The following is a 22,498-nucleotide window of genomic DNA, read 5'->3' as shown; positions in this document are numbered from 1 at the left end:
TTTTATCCCTGGGACAGCAGTTTGAAAATATGCAAGACATCACATGGTAAAGACCTGGTATGGAGGTTAAATAACGTATTCAAGGTCAACTAGTGATCAAGGAGGGAGGACCCAGCCCACTGTGGGTGGTGCCATCCTTGGGCTGGTAGTTCTGGGTTCTATAAGAAGCAAGCTGAGCAAGCCAAGGGAAGCAATCCAGTAAGCAGCACCCCTCCACAGCCTCTGTATCAATTTCTGCCTCCAAGTTTCTGCCCCATGTGAGTTCCTGTCCTGACTTCCTTTGGTGATGAACAGTAATGTGGAAATGTTAGTTAAATAAACCCTTTCCTCCCCGACTTGCTTCTTGGTTATGATGCTTTGTTCGGGAATAGAAACCCTGACTAAGACACCCAGCAAGGTGAAAGAAACTCATGGCTGTTTCCAAAGATGTGCTGCTGTTGGGATAGTAACCATTTCACACTGCGTCTGGTCTGAACCAACAAGAGACTTCCTCTTTCTCTTCATCATAAACATACTGTCTGCACTCTCTGGCTGCTGACTTTGCATTGCTTCTCAGAATCCATTATTATTATTATTTCTTGTCTCTTTCTCCTGTGCTCAGGACATGCTGAAGTCAGCACATTTGGTTTCATAAATTTAGACCTCAAGGGCTTTTTCCACGAAAGCACGAGGTTTATTGAAGTGACAGTCTAAATAGCAATACTGCACATGGTTAGAAACATTGCATTAAAGAGACACTGATTGACTGCCATGCCACTCCGGGATGGCAGAGTTTCAATCAATTCTTACTACAAATCCATGAGTCACTAGCGATATCCTAAGTCTTATGTCAACACTGTTTCCTTAACAAAATCTGCATGTTTTTCTTTCAAATATACTGTTAACGTGCAAACATTAAGAATTTTACATAGCAGCATGGTTATCATCTCAAGGGTGCTAATGATTCCTGCCTGGCCACATCTGCCTTTTCTCATATTTGTCCACTTGAACACAGTCATTGGGCCTGGTTCGTATAAAAAGGGACCAGGAAGGGACAAACCTGTAATGTGACATCATCTAGCAGTCTCTGTAGCAAAAGTCTGTAAAGGACATTCCTCAAGAGGACTACTCATAGGTCCTGAGTAATTCTCCAAAATGAGTGTAACAGACTTATACTGAGCATATGGGCTCTGGAGTTCAAACCCCGGCTCTCTCATTTACTAGCTACAAGCCTTGCAAAGATACTGTATTCCTCTGCAAAGTGGGGTGACAATTGTGTTGGTTGTCCTGCACATGAACCTGTTCCCACAGGGCTCTGTTTATTCCCCTGGGAAGAAGGCCTCTGTAGTGAGAATTTTGGTTTCTTAAAAAACCCAGTTATGTGTTTTAATCCCAGGTGTGGAACATAGGGCTGCCTCAGACTGTCAACAGCTGCTGACTACAATGCGTCTCTTGCTCTAGAAGGGGTGTAATTTTTGTCAGCTGTAGATAGTTTATGTTTGGTATTCTGGGGACTCTTGAGAGGGTGCAATGTGAGAGCCTGGAGGGGGCCTGTGGGGGTGGGGTGGGGTGGGGCTGCTCCCCCTGCTGCTGCTTCTCCCCTGCTGCTGCTTCTCCCCTGCTGCTGCTTCTCCCCTGCCTCTCCCCCTGCTGCTGCTTCTCCCCTGCTGCTGCTTCTCCCTCTGCTGCTGCTTCTCCCTCTGCTGCTGCTTCTCCCCTGCTGCTGCTTCTCCCCCTGCTGCTGCTTCTCCCCTGCTGCTGCTTCTCCCTCTGCTGCTGCTTCTCCCTCTGCTGCTGCTTCTCCCCTGCTGCTGCTTCTCCCCCCTGCTGTTGCCTCTCTCCCTGCTGCTCCTCTGCTGCTCCCCCTGCTGCTGCTTCTCCCCATGCTGCTTCTCCCCCTGCTGCTGCTTCTCCCCCTGCTGCTGCCTCTCCCCCTGCTGCTGCTTCTCCCCCTGCTGCTGCCTCTCCCCCTGCTGCTCCTCTGCTGCTGCTTCTCCCCCTGCTGCTGCCTCTCCCCCTGCTGCTGCTTCTCCCCCTGCTGCTGCCTCTCCCCTTGCTGCTGCCTCTGCTGCTCCCCCTGCTGCTTTTCCCCTGCTGCTGGGGAACTGCTGCTGTTACTGCAGCTTCTCAGGTGGTTGTGAGCAAAGTGATGAGAAGAAACTTGTTATCCTGACAGTGAAGATCAAACTTGCCCCAAGGAACTCAAAGCCCCAGTCAGCAGGAAGTTGTCTGAAAAGGTCTGCGCTCCCTTTCTCCTCTAACCCTCTTTCTCGTCTACGCTCCCTTTCTCCTCTAACCCTCTTTCTCGTCTACCCAGAGCTGGGGCATGGAGAAGGGTGTTAGATATAACAACCCAATGAAGGAGCCAAAAAGTACTGTTACAGGCCTCTCCCGGCCAAGGTATGCTGTTGGCAAGATGTCCACCCTCCATACCTCACAGTCTAGCTTAGTGCAACTCAAGGCCATTATGTGGACAGCCTCACATGATCGCCTCACTTCAGATTCTTGCTTGCTCCCATTGAGCCTGACTTTGAAATCAAAGCCCATCAACTTGGAGCATAAAATCCATATTTAAATGTGACAGTTCCTGCTACCTTTCCTTGACCACTCAGCACAGGTCTCTTCTTTCCCAACCTGCCTGACTCCCCCACAGTGCCATAGCACCTCCCCCCACCTCCATGCCCCACCCCCACAGTACCATAGCAACTCCTCCCACCTCCATGCCCCACCCCCACAGTACCATAGCAACTCCTCCCACCTCCATGCCCCACCCCCACAGTACCATAGCAACTCCTCCCACCTCCATGCCCCACCCCCACAGTGCCATAGCACCTCCCCCCACCTCCATGCCCCACCCCCACAGTACCATAGCAACTCCTCCCACCTCCATGCCCCACCCCCACAGTACCATAGTATCTCTTCTCACTTCCATGAGTAACATACCTGTCCCTGTCACCCACTGCAGCTGAGTTGGAAAGCAAATTACTTTCTGATATAGGAATAATCCCACCAACATCCATCCAGCTCATGGTCCTTCTACCCTACAGTTCTGCCTCAGATGTCAGACATAGACAACCTGATGACGTTGGAATGAATTGTAAACGCCTGTGGGGTGGGGGTGTCCTTTGTTTCTGGATCCCATCCCCCTAACTGGGCTGTCTTAACTAGCCTCAATAGGAGAAGATGCAGCTACTTTTACAAGAACTTGATATGGTAAGGCGGGTTGATGTCTATGGAAGGATTTACCTTCTCTGAAGAGAGAGGAGGGAGGATTGAGGGGGGGGGTGAGAGGAAGGGACTAGGAGGAGGCGAGGGAGGTGTAGGCGAGGGAGGTGAAGGCGAGGGAGAGAGTTGTAAAGTAAACAAAACAAAACAAAACAAAATAAACCCAAAACCAAACAGAACCGTTATGGCGACCATGTGTTTTGCACAGTTGTAACAGTGCAGCTGTTCACTGGACGTTTCCAGCAAACTGACTGGATTTCTTAAACTGTGATCTAAAAGTTGTAAACATTTGAGCTGCAAACCGTAGACATTTCCACTTTACTACAAGAGAAACATTCCAAATGCCACCAGAAGCTTTGGAAAGAGCATTTCTAGAGAACATTTTTTTTTTCTCGTTTGAAATCATAAACCTCTCTAGCTTGCCCCTTCCCGTGATGATCAGTATCTGAGGCCCATTCCTGGAGCAGCTTCCAACTTCAGGCTAGTTCCAGGGAACTGCTAAGAGCACACGGCTGTCCTGTGATGCCCCTGTGATGTGTGTCACGAATAAATAAACAACACAGTCAGGCGCTAATCACAGCTCACAGCATCCCTTCCTGCCTTGAGAAAATTACAATAAAGTAACTTCTTCCAACTATTGGATGAGCAATCAAGCCTTGCCACTGTCACTTCTCATGCCCAAGGGCGGCTTCAGGTGGCTGGTCAGAAGGAGCACTGAAGAAGGAGCGTAAACCTATCTAAGCTGATGCAGGATGTTCTGGAGAGAGCAGCTTGGGAAAGACTCGCAAGAGAAAACCTTCTGCACCCGGGTCCCTTAAAGCCCAGATAATCTGGGGGTTTGTGCAACCGGACATTGAACCTAGCTGAGATGGGACCCCCTGATGGCTCCAGGTCCTCCTCGCTGCAAACTCTCAAGTTGAGTCATCCGCCACAGCAGGGACTTAAGCTAAGTCTCGGGCAGTGGGAAGCCTGATGTCCCCAGAATAGGAACTGAGGAGCCAGGCTGCATAATCTAGAGAGAAGAGACAGTGCACGGATGCAGAAACTCGTCAGGGGCGTGGCGGGAGTAGAGGGGGTGTAGGGTGATGCTGGGGTCCCTGGGCCCGGTAGCAAAGGATGTAGAGTTGTTGGAGGGGAGCGGAGTGATAGACGTGGAGGAGGCTCTTGGACTCTTAGGGTAGAGGCAGCGCTGAAAACATCTGCACGGGCCACACGCAGCATCCACGTGGAGGGGTCGTCGAGGGCGGGGCGCGGGCGGGCCGTGAGCACTGCAGGGACTTAGAGGAGCGTGGAGGTCAGAAAAAGAGTGATGGGTCCCGCTACCTACTCGTGACGACTGTGGATTCCCAGGTGTGCAGTGATCCCCTTCTCCCTGCCCTGGGGAAGCTGTGACCAGAATCCCCGGGATGTGTGCGCCCGCGTCAGAGACCGCTCCACCTGGAGCAGAGTTGTCAACTCCGATGTTGAACAAGGAGGAGCCAGCCAAAGTCCAGGTTGTTCCGGAGCAAGAAAGAGTCTGGAACGCAGGGGAATCCGGGGCTGTTTGCACCCCAGACCCCCAAAGCACAACAGCGTAAAGCGGACGGCTCAGCACACACCGCTCCCTTCTTTAACCTCCTAATCAAGGTCACCAAGGTAAGGCTCCTGGTCCAGCTTTAGCCTTCCCAAGACCTCTAGCCCACCTCTGACTCCGCCCCACGCCTCCTCCTCTCTGGGCTGCACAGCCCGCTCCTCAACCGAGAACTGGGAGGGATGCATGAAATTTAGACGTGGTTGCTTTGCCTAACAGACTGCTGTCTGTACACACAGAGACAAGACTTAACTCCGTGTGAGTGCTGTATAGTATGAGAGGGAATCTGTTCTCTGTGTGAATTTGCAGAGGAGCCCGCAGATAACTTTGGGTAAGCAGACAGTTTGCACTAAGCACAAAGGTCCTGGAGGTTTGCTTTGGAGTCTTGGAAAGAAACCAATGTCCCCAAAACGCTGGTGGCTAGTGTTATATCTCAGGCTTAATAAAGGTCTTCCAGCCAGGTTCAGTGAGCTCGGAAGTTTGGTGTTTGTGTGTTTGCATGCTGCACTAGGAATGTCTGCTGCTTCTAAAGTCCGATTGGATAGACACCCCGATAACCATAACAGCTAACGTTAGTGTGATCTCAGTTTATCAGAGAAACAACCACTCCTCAAGTGATATGGTAAGGTAGATTCCATAGTGTCCTGCCTTGGTGTTTCTGAAAGGAGACAAATCCGTAAAGCGGCAGAGCTGTATTTCTGGCAGGCTGTGTGGGTGATTCTTCCTGGACAAGCTGTAGTGAAACTGTCAACAATACTGTACAACGTTAGCCCAAAGACACATACTCGAGAGATGGGAGAGCTTACCAAATGCTCAGCCTGGCATGGGGCTTCCTTTTTTTTTTTTTTTTTTTTTCTTTCTTTTGGTTTTTTTCAAGACAGGGTTTCTCTGTATAGCCCTGGCTGTCCTGGAACTCACTTTGTAGAGAAAGGTATATTGTTAAAAAAGGAAACTCCCCTTTTAAACAATGTACCTTTCTCTAAATGTTGAGACTGCCTGAGAGGCATGCCCCCCCCCCCCGAGGGAAAGCCTGTCAACTTTGAAAATCACATAGTTGACATTGGGAATTTTGAACTCCCTGAGTCCCGGATTCTCTTTGCTTTAAACGATTGTGTTGCAGAAGAAGACATTAGACATTAGTGGATGCTACACACAAATCCTAACCTGTGTGGCACTTACATGAAGCTTACACACACACACACACACAGGGTTCTGAATCACCTTTGTCATCTATGAGATAAACTGTAGTCCCAGAGGAGGGGGGGAGACATTCATGATGATCCACTGAGTTAAATATCAGAAATCCACAGTCAACTGTAGTGGAAAAAAGCAAACTCTTGTTTTTACAAAAAAAAAAAAAAAAAAAAAAAAAACCTTTGCTTTTTAATAAAACTATCAAAATACCACTCAGATCACGAAGGGATGGTAAAATAATTTTTTTAAAAAAGAAAAATTTAGATAATTATGGTTAGGAGAATATTTAAAACCACTTAGATCACACATGTAGGGTCACTATACATACAAACACTTTACATTTGAATCAGCAGTGTTTAGCTGTCTTGGGAATTCGTTAATTTACCAGGCATCATTTAGATCTCAACCATGCCAGGCTGTCCCACAGGGGTTGAAGTCCTGTACTGTGGGGTAAGTATGGCAGATACAGTTCCACTGAAACAAAAAAGGTAAACATAATTTTGTTGCTTTTTCTGGAATTGTGTTGTAGAATGTGAACTGACTAGACATGGTAACGTTGGCATAGCGATGTTAACAGCCTGCGATCTGAGATGGGTGCAAACGCTGTATCCTAAAATGTCCATTTTCTTAGCTCCTCCTGTAGCTGAATTTATGGAGTATGTACCCAACAGGACATGTCTTAGTGATGGTATGTTTTCTCTTCCAGTATCCCTGGTTTGAGGTACTTTCAAGCGTCACTTTCCTGGATGTGACACTTAATTAGGAAATGAAGTCACTGCATTCCAACTTGTGCTTTGTGATGTTATTCTGTTGTGCATGAGGGAAATGTCCCACTGAAGTAGGAGACAGAGGGAAAGCAGGCAAATCAACTCAGTGCTTCTTAACTGCTTATGGCCATAGGTCCCCTTTCAAATCCGTGGCTCTCATAGATTTGCTATAAGCCCCTGAAAAGAAAAAGCCACCACACCTGGCTGAGGCCCCTTTCTAAGATTAATAATTCACTTACTGTAATCAGTGACCTGAGAAGAGAGAAAATAGCAAATATGAAGTATGCAAAACCCGTGCCTATCCACATGCTAGGGTTTAAACTGGGGTGTTTCAGTCCTGAGCATCCTTTCTGGGACAGCTGAAAGGACTGCTAAGCCCTGCCACCCTCCTGCCAGGCTCTCCTGCCCAGTGCTGGGCACACTTTAGTTCTTTCCTTAGGGCTCCTGTAAAACTCCTGATCCAGTTTATTTAAAAATATTTATCATCACCATCACCACCACCACCACCATCATAAGTATGGTATGTATGCGGCATACATATAGGGAAGGGGAGCGTGTATGCCCTGGTGCATGTGTGGAAGTTAGAGAACAACCTTCAGGAGTCAGTTCTGTATTTCACCTTTGCTTGGGTTCTGGGAATCAACTGCAGGCACAGCAAGCACTTTATCTACAGCGCCATCTCACTGGCCTTTTGACTGTTTCTTTACAAACTTCCCTTGGTCTGAATGACCCAATGTAAATATCCAATCAGTTAATTCCCAGATGACTTCTCCTGTACGTGCAGGGAGAAGATGCTGTGTAGCTCACATTGCCTCAGCTTCTCCCTGAAGCTAGGTAATGGGGCTGTTGCATTTCACCCACCTGCCACTGCACCCTGGGCTTTGGACTCACGCATAATACATAGGAGGCTGTACCAGAGCTCTTGTTCAGTTTCAGAGCTGGTACCAGACCATCCTCCTGTTATGTGACAGTGTCCCAGACAAGTGACATTCTTCCTGTGTAAATATGTGCTAGTAACCCACCTGAATCAGGAGAAAAGAAGGCCTCAATCCAGGAATACAAGGTGAAAGAAATAAGAGGAGGAAAGTGCTTGCAGACAATGTGATGACCAGTGTTTGATCCCCCGATCCACATTTGTCATGGTAAATATTATTTGGGGTTTTCTATTTCACATAGACCATGTAGTTTATAAATAAAAGATATAAAAATCTTTACATTTACAATAAACTTTAAAGCATTAGAGCTGGGCAGATATCAGCCCTCTAGGCTATTTTGTCTACTTCCCTATCAATAACCTAAGATACCACTTGCCACATTCTGCCTGGGCTGCTCCTACTTCACCAGGCCGTCCCTCATGGCCATGCATTCACCATCCACATACCCCAAGGTGACTTCTTTCTTCTTTCTCTCTTCTCCTTCATGGTCCCTGCCTGAGATCCCAAGCCCAGGAACCTTTGCTCTGCCCACTCTCTTCTGCCCATCCCAGACTGTAGGCATCTCTATTAACCAATCAAGGATAACTTGGGAGAAAGGTTTACACAACAAAAGCTGGTATACGTGAGGGTATCCTGGTCTTGAAGCAAACAGATCTTGGGGTATAGAATTTAGCATTTGAGCACAAGCTGCCCCAGACCAGCCCGAGACACACTCACAAATGGAAGGAAAAAACTTACTCCTGCAAGGTCCACACCCCTGAGGGTTAGAGTCTATCTCATAGGTGACAAAGGTGATTCAGAGCCCTTCCCGCATGTGAAAGCCTCATGTAACTGCCACACAGGGGTTAGGATTTGTGTGTAGCATCCACTGACCATTGAGTCTAATGTCTTCTTCTGTAACACAATCATCTAAGGTAAAAAGAATGCAGGGCTCAGGGAGTTCAAAATACTAAACAACAGGATGTCTGGTGGCATTGCAGGCAGGGGTTTGGCGCATCCCTCTGGGTAAGTCTTCATGACTCAGCTTCCAGCTCCCTCCGCCCACCTCTGCCTGCCCCTCTCCACGGTACAATCTGTATGAGAGGATATTGAGACCCCAAAGCACCTATTTATGAGTTTGTTCAGGATAAAAACTGCATTTTTTCTAGACAAGTGACTAACTTAAAGGAGACAGAAAATGGAAAGATTGCTGCAGATTGAATATCCCTTCTCCCAGGGAGTGGGACTAGAATAGTTTGAGGGTCTTTTTAGGGGATATGATTGGAATATTTGCATATACATGGAGAGGTCTTGAGGACCAGACCCAAGTCTTGATGTGAAATTCACTAGACCGAGTCTACAGGTAACTTCATACAACGTTTTAAGTTACTTTGTCCCTGAAAGCAAGTTTGTGTGCTGTGGTGCTCAGCTTCGCATCACTGTAACAAGATCCTTGAGGTAACTTACAGTGAAGAAAGGTTTATTTAGGACCAGAGTTTCAGACCTTGCTCTGGCAGGGAGCTGCTCAGTTTGTGGTAGCTGGGAAGCAAAACGGGGAGTGGGCGGGTAGTGGCTGGGGTTCTAATATTGCTTTCGGGGGTATGTCCGCAAATGACCCAACTTCCCTCTCACAAGCTTCATCGCCTAAACATGCTACCATCTCCCCATAGCATCAAATGAAGAACCAAGCTTTTAACCTGTGGATCTCAGGAGACACTCAAGATGCAGCCTATAACAGGAACAATGTCCACAAAGCACCAGACCTATGGCTATGCATTGACACTAAAAAGCTTTTGATTTTAGAGCATTACAGGTTTCAGACATTTGCATTACAGGTGTCTAACCTGCATCAACCCAACGATGGGAAGATTAAGTCAGTCTCTTTGAGACCATCTCGATGTGTAAACTTTTAAAAATAATAATCAACATATTTTAGTATAACACGGAAGAATTTCAGCAAGAACATTTTAAGCCAATTTTGACAAGTAAAAGGGCGTAAACAAAGGGATGTCGCGTCATTGTCCGCAAGCTAGTTCTTGAGAAAAATATCAAGATGGAAGACAGAACCAAACTAAGACTTTTGATGAATGTTGAATTTTTAAAGCAAAAAAAAAAAAAAGACTTTTCTTTTTAAAAACATACCTTTCAATAACAGGCAGATTTGACTTTTAATTATGACATAAACAAAAAAAAATACTCAGAATGATATTCCTCCTGGTGTATATTTTGGATCCCAATAACTGACTGCTTTCTGGAAGTTTACTGCCAAGTCTAAAATATCTTCTTAGAAACCAGCCATATAGTCCGGTATGTTCCAGGGATGCTTAGAAGCAGTTTGACCTTAACATAGCTGAGCAGCAACACTCGTACCCTGATGTCCCACAGAACACAAACATTATTCATGGTACCACTTATGTCCTTAATGCCAAGAATATATCAGAACACATCACACTTGAATTTGGCCCAGAGAATAAGAACTCTTTTCTGGCAAACACAGCTGATCTGAGGCCAAAGAAAGAAAACGTATGGAGTCCTGGGGAGAGGAGACAGACACACAGGAACTTTTCCCCCACCTCCCCAAAAGAAAAATTGAACCTGAATTATTTTAAACCACCAGTGACAGTGTGCTTGCCCAGCCCAGCCTGGATGTGGTTTTTAAAAATAATCACCTCATTGAAAGATGGCCTCAAAGGTGTCACCTTGGGAAGGTAGAACAAACACTATATTCTGTTGGTTGAAACCAAGGTTGAAATTGACAAAGCCTTCAGCCACACTTCTGGGCATAAAGGGGGAGCTGAAGAGAACGGTATCCCCAAGAGAGCAATCCGTTACCCAGTGTCAAAGGCAGGGGACAGAGAGGACCCAGCACCCTGAAGGTCTGGTGCACAGGGTGTGTCTAATGGTCACCACCATTTCACTCCAACTCTATGCTATACTTAGGCTTTCCTAGAGGTGAGATATTTGTGTCTGCACTGAGGCCAATGCTTATGCTCCCCAAATGCATATGCTGAAACCCCATTCCTTCCACCGTGTGGTACCGCTAGATGGTTTGACCTTTATCTGGCAGGGAGGCCATGAGGATAGACCCCTCTGGAATAAGTGTGCTTTGATTAAAGGGACCAGAGGAAACCCCTTTGACTTTCTGTTCTGTCTCAAGAAGCAATGAGAACTACCTTTCTAACCCAGAACCCGATCACGTGGACATCTTGTTCTTAGCTACGAGGACCATGAGAAGGAACCTTTGGTTGTTTATAGATCACTCAGCCTTAGGCATCTAAAACTGTGTGAAAACCCATTATTCCTACAGGAGGAAGGATACAGAAAAGCACAGAGAATGGCTATTAAGTAGCTTAGGCAAACACCCAGCGGCCCCATTCACCTGAGATGAAACATGGGAGGCAGGCTTACAGCAAGGACCCACAGTGTGAAATTATTTACACATTGGCTTCAAGAAACCATTCAAAAGCAACAGGAGAAACAAATTCAAAGAAGTAAAGCTAACAAAATACTGGTGTTTGAGTGGGTATGTGGCCAAGGAGCCAAGGAGCCAAAGGACCTACAGCAGGTTCCAAAGATGGCAGCCGATGCCCTTCACAGGGAAAGGACATGTCTTGCTCAGCGTGGAGTCTCAATGGCTATTTATGCCACAGAACTGAGCCGTGGCAGCAGCATGCGGAGGAGGTGGCAAATGAGGAGCCACACTGAGAATCCATCTGTCTCTAGGGCATGCTGGCTGCAACAGGGAGACACCGTCAAAGAAGGGGATGGTCAATAGAGAAGTAAAAGTCGGCACATGCAACGAGTCAGGTCATGAAGAAGATTCCAGCCAGACCATAATATATTCCTCCCTGGTACAAGGTTAAAAATAGCTGATGGCAGGGAGCCACCCTGGAGGAAAGGGAGTTGCAGGAAAGATGAACAATGTTTCCTGACAGGGGTGAACCTTTTACTTTGTGACTGGGATGAACCTGCTCTTTCGCATGGGCAGCAGTGTTTCACAGCAGTGGCTGATGACCCTGGCTGTCCCTTAGAGCATCTAGAAGACTTTTAAGAATGGGACTTCATCAATAGGAAACAGCAGAATGCCTGGTGGGATTGCAGGCAGGCACTTTAATGCACCTCTGAGGGTGGTCCAGCATTCTTCCTGCCCCAGTGTCCAGCTCCCTCTGCCCCTAACTGCCTGCCCCATCTCTATGTTATGATCTGCATTAGTGGGAGAGCCTTCTTGCTCCTGAACTGTTGCCTTTTGCCTAAACTACACCCTGCTTGTCCAACTCTTTCCTCAAAACTGTGCATTTTAGAGTACCTTGGGGGTCCATAGCAGAACTGACCAGAGGCACAGTACTATACACTGCCTTCTTTAAACATGCACAGCGTCCCTTATTGTCCACATCTCCAACAGAGTGTCACATGCGTCTCAATCCTTGACCCTACATTGACAAATCACCCACAGTCTGCGGTGCTCACTGGAGTCCCTTCCCTTCTGCTACACGTGCTGTGGATTCTGAAAAACACAAAGTAATATGTGTAACTTAAACAGTTTCATGGCCCCACAGTCTTCTGGTCTTTCTGTCCCAGCCCCACTCCCCCAACAATAAAGTTTTGTTAATCAGAGTGATAGGACTGGAATTTCACATCACGAAGCCTCTTCTGATCATCTTCTTTCCCTTGGTAAAGTGAGCTAATGTCTTCCACCCTTGTCACTTCTGTGATGGATACTCTTCATTGTCAGTTTGGCTGGATCTAAAATGTACGAAGACATAGTAGTGAGGATCCTTGTCTGCTGTGTCTGTAAGGATGTTTCCAGACAGTCTTAATGGGGAAGGAGGCCTGCCATGAATATGAGATTTGATATCCCATGGCTGTGGTTCCCAGCCTGAATAAAAAGAAAAATGAAAAATCCAGCAAAACACTAGAATCCCCATTTTCTGCTCTGTCCAGATGTGGGCAAGCTCCCTTCACCCCAACCTCTCTCCACCTGCCAGCATACCTTCCTGGATAGAACGGACTGTATCCCCTCAAACTGCGAGCCACAATAAATTTTATTCTCCTAGATGCTTTCAGCCAGGCATTTTTGTCATAAGAAATGTAAGTAATATAGCTTCATAGCTCCTGTCTTTTTAGTGCTAAGTAATATTCCATTGTCCGTACATGTCACAGTTTGTATATCCACCCGTAAAGGAACAGCAATTGATTCCAAGTTTTGGTGATCACGAATAGATATCCATGTGCAAGTTTTAATGTAGATATGCTTTCAACTATCAAGGAAAATACTAAGGATCACAGTTGTTAGGTTGTATCACACGAGGCGATGTTTAATTTATAGGAATCTGGTAAACTGTCTTCCAAGGTGGCTGCACTATTCTGCATTTCCACTACAGGAATTGCTGCTCCTATTGCTGTGCACCCTGTCCAGCATCTGGTGCTGTCCATGTTCTGACCTTGTTCTTCCTAATGGATTGCCGACACTATTGCTCTAATTTGCACTAAGATGTGATGTAGTGTATCCTTTTGTGTGCTTATTCATTTTCTGTTTGTCTTATTTCTAGAGATGCCTGCTACAGTCTTTGACCCAGTTCCCAATGAGTGCCTGTTTCTTATTGTTGAGTATTTAGAGTGGCGCGCGTGCTTTGTGTGCATTCTTACAGTCATCTACAGATATTTTCTCCATGTTCACTCACTTATGTTTTTCTTCCTCTCAACCACCTTTTGTGGAGGCAAAAATCTTAGTTTTAATAATGTCCTGCTTATTGTAGAGACTCTTCATCCTAATGAGACTTTGATATTATGACCAAAAACTCATCATCATACCCAAGATTGTCTAGATTTTCTCCAGTTTTATCTTTTAGGAGTTTTATAGCATTGCATCTTAAATTATATTTAATGTCTATTTTGAGATAATTTTGTGAAGAACCTAAAGTCTGTAACTAAATTCTTTTTTTCCCCATGCAGATGTTCAGCTGTCCCAGTGTCATTTGCTGGGAAGACAAACTTAGCTCTATTGTGTTGTCTCCACTCCTTTGTAAAAGTTCCACTAGCTAGGCATATGTGGGTCTGTTTCTGGTCTTTCTATTCTCTCCTCCACTCCCCCTCTCTGTCGGCTTTGGAGATTTCTATTAAGATGTACTCAAAGTCAAAGATTCTTTCCTTGGTCATGTCCTTCCTGTCTACAACAACAACTCTCTCTCTCTCTCTCTCTTTCTCTCTCTCTCTCTTACACACACACACACACACACACACACACACACACACACACACACTTTATTATAGTGGCTTACAGACTTTGGTCCATCTACTCCAACAATGGCAGATTGCTAACAGAATATCCAAGAATACAATATTTGGTCCACAAGGCTGGATATCTCAGGTGAGGCCATCTTCAAACTTGTAGCAATCCTCCTGATACAGTGGTCCTGGCCATTGTCTATTCTTACCTCTTGAGGGTGTTTTCTTTCACATCAGTCTCTGTGACTGTCAGCTTCAATTGTCAACTTGACACAACCTAGAGTCACTTGGGATAAGGATCTTACTTATCCCAAGAACATGTTTGTGTTCTTTGTGAACATGTTTGTGAGTATGAATTAATATGGGAAGATCCAGCCCACTCTGGGAGGTACCATCCCCCAGGCCAGGATTCCTGAATCTTATAAGAGTAAAGAAAATTAGGTGAGCCCAAGTAAGTGAGCATATATGTGTTTATTTCTCTCTGTCCTTGACTGTAGTTATACTGTGACTGGATGCTTCAAGCTCCTGTTTCTTTGACTGCTCCACAATAATGGATAGTAAACTGAAACTGAGCTAAAATAAACTCTTGCTCACCTAAATTGATTTTTTCAGGATATCTTATTAAAGCCACAGAGACGAAATGGGGATAATCCCTTTGGTCACTGTCCATTCTTACCCTGGAGACTGCCTCAAGGCCTGACTCCTCTTGTCTTCCTCACTACACTCTATGCTTCATATAATCTCATTTAACAGAGATCAATGGACCAGTGAGCTAAGGAAAAAATCAGCACGAGATCCAGGTAACACTGAGGAATTCATGTGTCTTCAAAAGTTGGTACTGCATCTTCAAGTCTCTTTGAGGACTTTAAGAATATAAATGGTTTGGAGTGAATTGCTGGTTCAGTGAGAAACCCTGTCAGCTTTTGGGACCTGGAAGAACAGAGCTGATAAGCGAGGTAGACTGAAGTCTCATGCAATAGCAAAACTCATTCAGAGCATCAGACACTTTATACTCTGAGGGCTAAGAAGAATCACATGAGTATAAGGACAAGCTGCACAGAGCAAAGAATACTTTCCCATAGAGCCATCAGCATTTAACTGAGTAACACCAGTAAGCAATAATGAATAGTCTGAAGTAAATTCATCCACCCCCTACATCATGACAATATATTCCAAGAACAATTCTGTGTTTTGAAGAAACCGAGGTCACAAGATTCTTGTTTTCTTGAAGTTTTCTCACAAGAACTCAGGATTCTCACATGGCTCAATTCTTGAACCATGCTCCTACAAAAGCTGTGTGTGTGTGTGTGTGTGTGTGTGTGTGTGTGTGAGAGAGAGAGAGAGAGAGAGAGAGAGAGACAGAGACAGAGACAGAGACAGAGAGAGAGACAGAGAGAGACAGAGACAGAGACAGAGAGAGAGACAGAGAGAGACAGAGACAGAGAGAGACAGAGACACAGAGAGATAAAGAGAGGAGGCAAACAGAGACAGACAAACACAGAGAGACAGAGACTAAGAAAGATCCCCTCAGGTCAACCACCTCTGGCTTCCACATGCATGTGCATATATGTGCATGAAAATCCATTGGCACACATGTGTACACATAGGCACACATGTATATGTACATAACACACACATACACACACAAACATACATTGCATGCTGTGATATTTTCAACCTATGATAGGTGGTGCATCCACAATGGGGCAGCATCTCCTCTACAGTCTATTGCATAATCAGGCTATAGGGTCAGGGTAGACCTGTAGACCTGAGTTCAGTTATTGAAGAGAAAGGGCAGAACTGGGTCCAGGTGAACCAACATTTGGTGGGTGAACAGCTGGTTAGACAGGAAAACAAACAGAAGACAATTCAAATTGGCCACATCAGAAGTGGGAACTAAACCAAGATGACCCTGAACAGTTGGGTGTGCTGTGCGAGTTGGTCATTAATGCACACACCTAGTGACACAACAACAGGTCAGTGGGATCATCACAGTGATGATGCTAGATGTTGTGGGCTCTGGCATCTCCAGCACTTTGTGGTCTCCAAGGTAATCCAGGCTTCACCTCCACAGTGGCCTCTCTAGGCCTCCATGCAGAGACACCCCTGACATGTGCCTGGTCTTAGAGGCTTTCCTTAGTTGTGGAGGGAGATTCTATAACCCCTTTCTTCTATCCTTGACTTTATTTTATTTATTTATTTTGGTTTTTCGGTTTTTCGAGACAGGGTTTCTCTATATAGCCCTGGCTGTCCTGGAACTCACTTTGTAGACCAGGCTGGCCTTGAACTCAGAAATCCGCCTGCCTCTGCCTCCCAAGTGCTGGGATTAAAGGCGTGTGCCACCACGCCCCGCTGTCCTTGACTTTAAAGACAGAACCATGTAGCCAAAATTGCCAAGTTCTGCTGCTTGCTGGGCCGGGAACATGCCTCCCTTGTTCAATTACATCTTCATCGGGTTTCTGTTTTCAATAGTTTCCTTCACAGCCTAAGCTTAGCTGTTCTGAACCTCACTCTGCAGACTGGCCTAGAATTTAGAGCTCTGTCCTGCCCTCTGCAGAGTTCTGGGATTAATGGAGCACACCACCAGGCCTGGCCCTAAGCTTTAATTCCCGTTTACTTTTGTCTTAGTTAAGATTTCTATTTCTGTGAAGAGACACCATGACCAGGGAAAGTCTAATAACGGAAAGCATTTAACTGGGGCTGGCTTGTAGTTTCAGAGGTTCAGTCCATTATCATCACGGCAGGAAGCATAGCAGTGTGCAGGCAGACATGATGCTGGAGAAAGAGCTGAGGTCTACATCTTGATCCACAGTCAGCAGGAAAGAGATTGAGCTTCTGCAATCTCAACGCCCACCCCCAGTGACATGCCACACCTCCTCCAACAAGGCCACACCTCCTCCAACAAGGCCACACCTCCTCCAACAAGGCCACACCTCCTCCAACAAGGCCACACCTCCTCCAACAAGGCCACACCTCCTCCAACAAGGCCACACCTCCTCCACCAAGGCCACACCTCCTCCAACAAGGCCACACCTCCTCCAACAAGGCCACACCTCCTAATAGTGCTTCTCCTAGCCGATCTCTGGGGCCATTTTATTCAAACTACCAAAGATGTCTTCCTCCTTATGGAGTCAGGATGAGAGAACTGGACCCTTTTCCCAGCCTGTTGTGCTAAATCCTCAGGCCTGTTTTTCTTGATAAGATTTTGTTATGGCACGTGCTCTTGTAGTCACCATGGTAGTTGATAAGTGGCACTCTCTCTACCTCTAGAAACCAGCGTTTGATCAGTCTGGGCTGCATGGGTGTGCTAGGAGGATGGTGCTGCTTATGTGTCCATCAAGATGTGGGGTCGTCCTCTATCCTCAAAACAGACCCAAAGCTGCTCTTGAGGCAGGAGTCTCTCAGGACAAGTCCCAGTCTTAAAACAAACAAACCAACCAACAAACAAACCATCATTGTACGCAATATGCTCTCAACACCACCCCCAGCCTCATTTGTCCAATTTGTAAAATAGACAGATGTTACTTTCCTGAAGGTTAAAAGATAGTACCTGATATAGTTAGCAGTTCCAGTTGGGACTGCAGAGCCCTATACATTTATCGAGATGACTTGGGGCTCTGTGTGTACTTGGACATATTAAAACCCTATCAGGAAAACAGACCCAAGAACTTGTTGAACACTGAGAGTAGAACATCTTTCCTGGACCCCACAAGCAGAGAACCTGTAACACTGTGATGGCGATGGCCCCCGTGGCCTGTCACCTGACCACCTGGTGTGAGCATCAAGAGACCAACAGGCAAAGAACTTTCTACTGCTCCAGGAACTTCCGAGAAACGGAGTGCCTACAGTTAAGCTGTTGACACAGCCTACTTGAATTGCCATTTGTGTGTCAGTCCATCTGTTCATTTGGATCTAGACTTGTCCTTCGCCTCTTTAGCTACACACACACACACACCCATAAACACACACACACACACACACACACACACACACAGAGCTTCTGTTTGCTATAATCAACTCTTGAGTCTGGGCTTAACTCTTCCCCAGCTGCATCAGTGTCCAGCAGGCTTCCAGGATAGTTAGTTATCTGACTGCTGTAACGCCTACTTCCTCATCTCCATCATCTCCCTGGTTCTGCCTCTCAGTCTTCTTGGAAGCTCCTTAAACTCTGTGGTGGCCTTTCTAACACTTTGTAGCGGTTCTGTGGTGTGGGGGGTGGGGTGAGAGAAGTGCGGCTGTGTTTTTTTCTTATTGTGTGGTACATCAAGTGTGGTCCGAGAATAACATTAGTGGTCAAGAGTGGACAAAAGAAGCTCTTGCACTGCCCTGGCTCAGCTGGCTGTCAAGGAAATTGAGATGATTTGGCAAATTGAAGCCTTACCTTCCAAAATTATTGGATAACAATAAATTGTGACATTGTGGAAGGACACAGACATGTTTGCCTGTTTCTGACACAGCACACTCATGAGATAAGCCCGTTTTCATTGATCAGTTTATACCTTGACTTCTTTTAGATGTATTGAGTGTTGGAATCTAAGTCTTCCCTGTGACATCACCCCCCAAACCTCTGATTTTCACTAGGGTTAGCCACACTGAGAAAACTTTTTTTTTTTTTTTTTGGTTTTTCGAGACAGGGTTTCTCTGTATAGCCCTGGCTGTCCTGGAACTCACTCTGTGGACCAGGTTGGCCTCGAACTCAGAAATCCGCCTGCCTCTGCCTCCCGAGTACTGGGATTAAAGGCGTGTGACACTACCGCCTGGCCACACTGAGAAAACTTGAAAGAGGGGGACCCAGATAGAGACTGTAGACCTCTAGGCACAGCAGTGTAGTGCAGGAATGGGGAAAATGAGATGACTCCAGGCTAGACCACGGAAGTATGATGTCCATCAAACACTTGGGTGTATGGAATACTAAATAGACATGGAAGCCTAGCAGGCTCTCTAGACGTTTTAAACCATGCTTCATTAGCCATGGAACCTTGACCATATTACTTGGCCTTAGACTAGAGTTATCTTAAGATCATTTCCATGTTTAAAATGCTTTGATTCCATTAAAAACAATATCATATGTGAGTTTCAGACTTGAGCTACACCTACATTTGAAACACTGAAAATCTTGTCATAATTACTTCAATTAACCCATAAAAGTAGAGACATGCTTGAGTCAAGTCTTACGTGGTATACTGGATTTAGCACTGATGGTATGAGATCATGTGAGTGAGAAACTGATAATGCTTGACTGGTATGAAAATGTACAAATAACAAGAGCGTGCTTACAAATTCAACTTACCTACCAGTGAAAAGAGCAAAGTCAAAACCTTTAAGAGTGTCACACTGCAATCAGAATACTGAATTGGGACTTTCAAACTTGTGTTTTTCCATCAGTCTGGAAGGTCAAGGTGGCATCACTGACAAAGAGGTTAAGTATTTTTAATTAAGAGCTGATTATTATACTCTGATTCTCAGTTTGAATTGTCACAGTGGACAAAATTGTGTGCAGAGGATCCATGCAAGAGTTCTAAGTGCCCTATAAATATAAGATTAGTTGAAACTGCCCTGGTTTAATTTAAGGCCTGCAGCTGTTCCTGTAAGAGACGAGTCAGGTTTCAAACAGTTACAAAGTCGCAGTGCAAATAAACAGAATGGGGCGAGTCTCCTGAGGAGAAAGTTAAAATTCACCATGTGCATCCTTGTGCAAGGTTTGATGCTAAGCCATCAATCCCTAGGTATGTAATTTAGTCCATCTTAATTCATGCCGCCAGGCAGCATGAAAATAACTCAAAAGATTAATATGATTCAAAAAGTTGATACATTGGGCCTGATAAAAAATAAATGATCTAATTGTTTTAAAAACAAAGACACGTCAGCCTCAGACGGTTACATTCCCATAATTTGTTAAACTGATGTTATCATCCTTGGGGGAAAAAAAGCTGTCATTTTAATATGTAATGTTTATGTGCCCTCTGTTTCTTGTTAGTCACCATAATGCAAGTTTCTTCTCAAATAACAGTTTCTTCCTTACAATGGGGCTGAAGGAAAGTGTTTCAAAGACAGAGCTTTTGTGACTAGATACTTTTCTGCTTCTGGGTAAGGAAAGGGCCACACAAAGCAATGACGTCCTAGTGCTGAGTGCTGCGTGCGAGTTCTAAGTGACTGCGTGAGGTTTGACATTAGGGCTCACCAAAGATGGCCAGAGCTTCTCAGGAAGTGGCTCAGGGTTTATATGTCAGGGTGCTGGCTTTGCCCCAATGGTTGGGATTCTGTCTGGCTCTGGCTTGTGTTTGGCACACCCGAGGGTGCCCGGCTGGAATTGGTTCCCAGTTTTAGGAGAGTCTGAGCAATTGAAGTCACTGGGTAAATTTAGATTCACTTGTTGCTACAGGAGGGGCGGAAACCTGAGCCAAGGGGCTGAGACGGGGAACTCATTGTCTGTCTCGCCCTACACTACACGAAATGAGAGTTTAAATCTTTCCACCACCGCAGAGCTTGGGCCCTCATCGGCAATCAAGTCATCGGTGTGGTTCCTGAGTGGCTAAGGTAAATAATCAGTTTTCACTTGGATTTTATAGAATTATATGTAACTTGTAAATCAGATAGGTACAGAGTTTCTTATTTTTTTTTCTTCACTGATGGCATAATGGTTAATGATCTAAAATAACGCTGAATAAGTTGATGATCTCAATTATATTTTAATTATTAGCAAAATCCAGTCTCCCTCTCATTTTACCTGTGCAAGTTGTCCCAGAGACTTCTGTGCTATGCATTTAGTACGACTTGTTGCTGGCATTCACACACTTGTCAGACAAACTCGATTGTATTATGGGATGCTGACTGATAATTAATCAGAGAAGGCACACTCTTGAAAATCATGTTCAACTCCACTCAGACGTTTCTGATAGACTCAGGCTATTGCTTCAGACTTTGGATAGTTTCTTGGAGACACTAATAGATTGAAAACAAGAACAGAGGTCGAGGTGTTTTGTAATTGGGAATAAACAACACAAGAGCCAACTTTCAAGCCAGCTTCCCAACTGTCCTGGGACTGCTTCCCTCCCAGGATTTGAAGGAAAGAAAGAGGTAAGCCCAGACCACAGCCGTCCTGGGGGGTAACTGTAAAGAGGAACTGTTGCTTGTGATTGCTCAAATGGGGGCTGTTTCTTTGTGTTACTAAGTTACTGTGTGGTGATTGGAAAATCCGAGTTACTTTTAAAGGACCTAAGAAAGGCCAGGGAAAGACCAATTGGACTGGCCAAAAGATTCACCCCCAGGATGAAGTGAGTCTGGGTTCCCAGGAACTACAAAAACCTATTTGCTCTTTGTCTCTTTTCTGGGAAACATCTAGATACAAGGAAGTCCACTTTGAGAATTTCAAAACTAGTGGTTCTAGTGGAATTAATTTAGTAGATTCGAGAATGGTTTGAGATTTTCTTTCAAAGCCAAAGGGAAAGTAGTTTCTCAGACTGGTTACATCTGTGATTCTGAGGACTGACAAGTCCAAGTTCCCAAGTGACCTTGACAAAGACGGCAGTTAAATGCCGAAAATAATACCTTTCCATCTTGTCCTATAAAATGACTTCCTGTGGCTTGAGGTATGGTTCTGTGATACAGTGCTTGCCTAGCACGAGTGGAGTCCTGGGTTCACAGATAAGTAGGTGGTGGTAGTGAATGGAAAAAAAAAAAAAGAAAGAAAGAAAAAGGAAAGGAAAGAATGTGACTGCTCCTGGGTGTGGTGGAAGAAAAAGTTCATTGTAGAGAAAAGGGAGAGCCTAGCCAGAGGCAAACACATCTTCGAGAGTCCAGAGTGGTCATGGCCCTGAACCGTGTGGGAGAGGGGTACGGGGAGAGAGGGAAACCAGATGCATCAACCAGGAGGCCAAAGGTACAAAAGGGGCAGGTAACCAAAGTGTCTGGATTATATAGAGAAGCATTTCTGGGGGAGGAGCAGCCTAGACCTGGGATGGAGAGTTGAGGGTAGGGGGTGGGTATGCCAGCTATACCCTAGGGACTGAGGGGTGTTGGAAGACCTTGGCAAGTAGGTCCAATTTGATATTTTAAATAGACACTTCAGCCTTTTGCCTAGGTTTAAATCTTGGATGGCTGGATAGATAGATAGACAGACAGACAGACAGATAAATGATATATGGATTTAGAGGGATACCTGATCTTCAGATCATTAAGCTAAACTCCTTACAAAGTACAGAATATTCCTGTACAGTCTTTCCAAGAAAATTCTGTACATCACAATGTGCCAAAGTTAAAGAGGCATCTGTAGGGGAAGAAATGACAAAGGTGGGACCAGAGAACTATAGGGCCTTGCCACTGGGTCAGAGAGGATACAGCCACATAGATGCTGGTCCAGAAAACAGAGGGAGTGGAAGATGGGGGATGGGAGGTGGGGATGAGTAAAGTCCTGAGTGCAAGTGCACTGTCTGATAAGGGCCCAGCCAGGTCAAGGCCCTGGAAGTCTTAGACCTATGGGAAATGGTCAGAGCTCTCCAGGGCTGGGCCCAGAATGATGGCAAAGCTTTCACTCTGGTGCAGGTATTGATGCCGAATGAAGAAAATAGCCACCATACCTTCTTCTGTCTGCCCCCTGACTGTTCCTGTTGAGATTAGCTAGGCCT

The 22,498-nt window shown here is 45.6% G+C and overlaps 1 protein-coding gene across 2 annotated transcripts in view; it reads left to right on the top strand.

The window, feature by feature from the left end:
* The first annotated feature begins 4,709 nt into the window (after positions 1-4,709).
* Sgcg (sarcoglycan gamma) overlaps positions 4,710-22,498 on the top strand; it is a 53,695-nt gene continuing 35,906 nt past the window's right edge. The window contains exons 1-2 of one of the 2 annotated variants that reach the window (XM_021181532.3): positions 4,710-4,839; positions 20,257-20,411. The gene's annotated coding sequence lies outside the window, so the exon portion shown is untranslated. Of the gene's footprint in view, positions 4,840-20,256; positions 20,412-20,856; positions 20,952-22,498 lie in introns of those variants that run through there. The other variant, XM_029468850.2, reaches the window with a different exon arrangement.

The sequence above is a fragment of the Mus caroli genome, unplaced genomic scaffold, assembly GCF_978045245.1.
Source record: "Mus caroli unplaced genomic scaffold, Mus_caroli_1 scaffold_12, whole genome shotgun sequence".
In the NCBI taxonomy this organism is placed as follows: domain Eukaryota; kingdom Metazoa; phylum Chordata; class Mammalia; order Rodentia; family Muridae; genus Mus; species Mus caroli.
Note: the sequence above shows the minus strand (reverse complement) of the source record. Positions and strands in the feature narration are given on the sequence as shown.